Source organism: Orycteropus afer, unplaced genomic scaffold (genome assembly GCF_000298275.1).
Source record: "Orycteropus afer afer isolate SDZICR_OR568_19922 unplaced genomic scaffold, OryAfe1.0 scaffold00079, whole genome shotgun sequence".
Lineage (NCBI taxonomy): Eukaryota > Metazoa > Chordata > Mammalia > Tubulidentata > Orycteropodidae > Orycteropus > Orycteropus afer.
In genome coordinates this window covers 10,956,462-10,962,254 of record NW_006921666.1, presented here as the reverse complement: position 1 = coordinate 10,962,254, position 5,793 = coordinate 10,956,462, and positions in this window count along the sequence as shown.

Sequence of the window (5,793 nt, the reverse complement as noted above, 5' to 3'; positions counted from 1 at the left end):
TGAGAGGAAGTTGGAGGGGAGCTGTTGCATTGGGGTAAATTGTAGTCAATGTCATGAGACAACCTGTGTATGAACTGCTGTATGGAAAGTGAATGTGCTCTGTAAACTATCACCCAAATCACAATGACAACAACAACAACAACAACAACAAAAATCAGGAAATTAACCAGTTTTTGTTTAGTTGGTTCTAACTCTTGACAACCACGTGTATGTTGGAGTAGGGTTTTCCGTACTAGATTTTCTATAGAGTTTTCAATCATTTATTTTTCAGAAGCAGATTGTCCAGACTTTCTTTCAAGCCAACTCTAGGTGAACTTGAACCTCCGACCTTCTGACTACAGCTGAGTATGTTAACTGTTTGCACCAGTCTTTGGTTTAGTCTTACCTGAATCATCTCATTCCATTTCATTAAGTCTACTTTAGGACTTGAATGTTTTTATTTTCAAAATAAACTCCAAAAAAATTTTAAAATAAAACCCCCGGGAGCAGGTGTGTAATCACAGGTTTGTAATGAAAGGAGCATGACTTGAAAACAAGTAAATATGGGCTGAGTCCTTTACTTCTTGTGTGGATTTAGAGGCAGATTACTTGGCCGTCTCCATCATATGGGGATAATATGCACTCTTGATGGGATTTGTGAGAATTAGAGGTAACACTTGAGAAGTGATGGGAGACATACTAACTGATCCAAAAGTCATAAAATGTATAAAAGGAATAGAATCAGGGTGCTTGCTACATTGGAAAGGGATAAATTTCTTCAAGTATTTAAAGTGCAACTATGAGGAAGAGGTTACAAAGGTACTATTTTTGGCCATTAAGAGGTCAGACTCAGGTCTAACAAGTGGAACCCATAGGGAGATAAATTTCAGTGCAGCAGAAAGTGGAATTTTCTAAAGAATGGTGAAGGGATGACATTGGATGGCCTCAGAGTAGTACCTTCCCCATCACTGGAGCAAGGATAGGAGCTGCCATATTGTGAGGAGGTACTGGAAGTTACTGACTCTGGATGTGGTGAACCACCTGGATCAGCTCTGTAATGGGATTTCTGGCTTCCTGTGGAGCAGTGACTTATATACAATTGTTTGTGAACTGGCAACATTCATTTGAAGGACATTTTAGCAGAAAGTATATGCAACTCATATGCATATGAGAGCAAAGATGTCCTTTTCAGGGATTCTCTACCAAGGATATTATTGTCACCCTCACTCCTGGCCTTTTGGAAAGGGGTATGGAAATGTTTAAGGTGCTCTAATGACTGCGGAGTGCTACTGGTGTTTTGTGTTGTTGGTAGTTGCCGTCCGGTTGGGTCATCTGCTCCTATGAAAATTTCATTGCCACTGCTGTGTTTGAGTCCATTGTTGTGGCTCCTGTGTCAGTCCATTTCATGAGGATTTCCATCATCTTCATTGATCTTCTACTTTACCAACTTTGATACCTTTTTCTAGCGATTGGTGATGTGTCCAAAGTAAGTGACCCAAAGTCTCACCATCCTCACTTCTAAGGAACATAATGGTTGCATTTCTTCTAAGATGGGCAGGGCCATAACTATACAATGTCCTATGATGAATGGGATAGTCCCAGACATTGAAGAATTTCCCCACCCCAAATACCAATAACTCTGTGTTAAGGAATTCTGCACCTTACTGAAGCCCAGTGATTCCCCTGAATCAGCACATAGGGTCCTTTTTGGAGCACAGTGTGGAAACCTCCTGTGTGGAGTGGGTTGAGTAACATCACTAGTCATCCTTCTAGTCTTGTACTCCCTGATGGCCACAGAGTGTGAGACAGGTGCACTGTGCCCAAGGCCTAAAGCAGAGTGTGAGAAGATTGGTGAGACTGTCCAGTTGGACCCGACTCATCGTGTCCCCTCCTTGGGTTTCTGAGGTGGTATCACTACAGAAGTAGATTGCCCAACCTTCTTTCTGAGGAGTGGCTGGTGGGTTTGAACCAGCCTTCTGGTTAGCAGTCAAGTCCCTTAGGCACTATGCTACCAGGGATCCTTTCATAGGGATCATCTTTTGGATGATTGCTGACTCACTTTTTAGCAGCACAGTTCACTCCTTTTCCAGTCTATCCCCCATGCTATCAACAAGACATTTGGGAACCATCTGATCGTGCAAGGGGAGTTATGTTCATGGGGTTTGATCTCCCTGCGTGGTTCTAATCAGGCTGTATGGGATCTGATGTCTGATTTTGACCTTAGCGTCAGGTTCTAGCCAACTGATATGAAAGCAATTTGTAATTAATTTGCTATCAGTCACAGCTAACTCAAGTTACCACACTTTCCCTTTCTAAATAAATAATACTGAGTGCCCCTTCTACTGACCTTGATTTCTTGCAAATGCTTGCCTCCGTCTGTCTTGTTGACTCTGATTATTGTTTTTCTTGTTAAGTGGGAAGACCCTTTCCCCCTTCCCCATCAGTGTTCCCAGTAAGCTAGTTCTCAAAAGGGGATCTTGATGAGTTACAAGAACATGATCATGTTCCCATGAAGCAGGCTAAGAAGAATGATCCTTAGCAGTGCCCTGAAAGCCTAGGAGAGGCAATACATCATTGGGTAGTGGGCAGTAACAAAAGCCTTGCAGTAATTTGGCCTCCATATGAAGAGGAAATGAGGTATTGGAGGTTCAATGGTAGAACACCCACCTTCCATGTGGGAAACCTGGGTTTAATTTCTGGCCAATGCACCACATGTCCAGCCATCACCCTTCTGTCAGTAGAGGCTTGCATGTTGTGATGCTGACAGGTTTCAGTGGAGCTTCCAATCTAAGATGGATGAGGAAGAATGGTCTGGCAATCTACTTCTGAAAAATAAGCCAATGAAAACCGTATGGATCACAATGGGCCAGTCTGCAACCTTCATGGGGATGGTGCAATACCAGGCAACATTTCATTCCATCATGTGGGGGTTGACATGATTTTGGGGCAGACTCAATGGCAGCTAATAACAAATATAAAGATGAGCCAAAGAGTGAAATGAACATTTCTACAGTTCCATGGCTCACACTGCAAGCTTTATCGATGGCTTTCTGGGAAGCCAGTGAATAAGGCTGAGAAATATGTTATTCCCTCTGGAACCCAAAGGCCGCTCTCACCCACACAGTCCTCCTGGCTGTCATTTTGAGTCATACTCCCAGCTTTCTGGAACAGGGATGATTGTCTCAAGTTAGCTGAGGTCATGCAGCAATGTCAAATCCAACCTATGACATTGTTTGAATAGCAAGGCATTCTGTTCCCCCAGCTTGGTTTAGCTCTGTGGAGCAGAACAGGGGCCAAGGCAAAACAACAGGTCATTTCCTTCCCACCATTCTCTACAACCCTGAGGGCTTGTCACCTGGAATCAAAGACTTGCCAGAGCCAGAGAGGACCTTAAAGGTCAGCTAATCCAATCTTCCACCCAGGATATCTCTTCCAGAATGAACCACCCACATTACAGATTAGTAATATATGTTGTTCCTCAATGCAACTATGTCTTTTTCCCCAGGGATCATGAAACCCACAGCTGGGCTATGATCAAGGTTTACTGCATTCTCCAACCTTAATTATTACTGGTTTAGATTCTTTAAGTTTACGATGAGTTTTTTTATTACCAATTATGATTCATTACATGCCATTTTTTTTTCCAATGTAATATGAAGGCCCAGCCCACTTTCAACAGCACAGTGGTAAATACCCAACAACTGGCAATTTCCCATTCTAATAGCAACTGTTTGAATCATCAAATCTAATGAGGCAATTTTCTATTCTAATATCAGCTGTTTGAATCATCAGATCTAATGAGGCAGTTGAGGGGACCACTTTATCTTCATTCTCTCACTTTAGTATCATTTTCTGGTGCCATTCCCTATAAAGGTACAGTTTGGTGCTATGCTGGGACCTTAGTACTATGCCATTGAGAAAATGAGGTTAAAGTGGGGAAAGAGGCTAGAGCAGTTCTAGCTCTGATACTAGCATCAGCAGTTCTGATACTTGAATGTACATTTGAATTACTGGGGACCTCTAAAAAATAGTGATGCTTGGATCTCAATCCTAGGGTGCATCCTGGGCATCTGTATGTTTAAAATCTCCCTGGATAATTCCAGTGTGCATGCAGGGTTACAAACCACTGACAAGAGGAACTGGTTACCAAGTGTTGTAGATGAAATTGTGTCTGTTGGAATCTTAACACCTATATTGTGGATGCAATACTATTTGGAAACAGGTTTTTCTTTGTTGTATTAATTTGATCATATCCAAGAAGGGTAGGTTCCAATTCAAATGATTTCTGAGTTATACAAAGAGCAGATTAGACACAGAAGCATGCATCATGGGAGAAGACAGATGCCATATGAGAATCTTCAAGGAATCAAAGAATGTTTGGGGCTACTAACAAGGAAAGAATCAACATGACCCAAGACCCTGATTTGGACTTTTAGCCTCCAGAGCTGTGAGAAAGGAATATCTTGTTCTTTAAAGCTGTCTATTTGTCATACTTCTGTCACAACAGCACTGGAGAACTAAGACACCAAAGAGAGCAGTCCAAATATAGTGGCCAAGGGAATTTAAAAATAGAATTGTGAGTTGTGTTCGTGTTTTCACCGCCAAGGTCTCTGTTGCTGGTAGTAGGGCTCCCGGAGAAATATATATTCTCATTAGGTTGACGAGTGTACAAGGACAGGATGTGGCTGCTAAGGGTCAGATTGACAACACGGATGGGGCAGATTGACAGTTCCAGCAAAGAACATGAGCTCTGTAGTTCTAGCAGGAAAAGAGAGATCAAGTAAGGAAGTCTGACAAAGGGCCAGTGATGTGGGCAATGACCTACAAGCTGTGGTTGAAGAAAAAGGCTGTAGCCTAATTGTTATGCTCACATTGGGCTTGTCACTGTCAAAGACAGCAAGGCTGATACAGCCCACCTTCTGGTAGGCTGATGGAGCTCCTCATTTATCTCCAGGCTCCAGGATGAACCTGCAGGGGCTAAAAGAAAAAGGCTGGAGTTCGTAGGTTGACAAGGCTGAAACAGGCGGACTGATAGACTTGGAACCAGGGGAGATGTGGATAAGAAAGCTGGCTCTGGATCTATTACAAATACGAGTAGTATTGAAGACTGACTCTCTCTCTCTCACTGTCATCGAGTTGGATCCAACTCATAGCGACCCCTCCTTGGGTTTCCAAGGTGGTATCTCTACAGAAGTACATTGCCCAACCTTCCTTCCAAGGTGTGCCTGATGACTTTGAACCACCAGCCTTCTGGTTAGCAGTCAAATGCCTTAGGCACTACGCCACCAGAGTAAATCCTCTAAGACTGACTGGAAAGGTGACAAGATGTTCTTTGCCAGCTCTTCTTGTGCGTGTAGTTTGATCTCTCCAAACCTTGGGTGAAAACACTCTGCTGCTCTCATAGATGAGGTGTTGAATTAGGTAATGTGTCTAAAGAACTCTCTGGATTCCTTAGAGAAAAATATCATTTGAACACTATGCATTGACAAGAAACAAATGTAATTTAACCAAGCAATTCATTTACTATTTACCTCAAAGTGGACTCCAGCAACTAGAAGAAAATGATTCATCTTGACAAGACCAGATAGTTGACCACTAGAGATGGGGTCATAGCTCAGCTTTTGCTGTGCTAGAAGTTTTGGCATCTATGGACTCCCAGGTGCATGAGTCTATTATTTACTTTATATTGAGGGAAGGTCTCTTGTGTAGAAAATTTCGCTTCTTGTCCTTTGACTGCCAGTTTAGGTGTAGAACTCCTCCTTGTTCTGGGAGATGAGATCCCAGGTATCCTTCATCACAGAGATGTGTATGCGC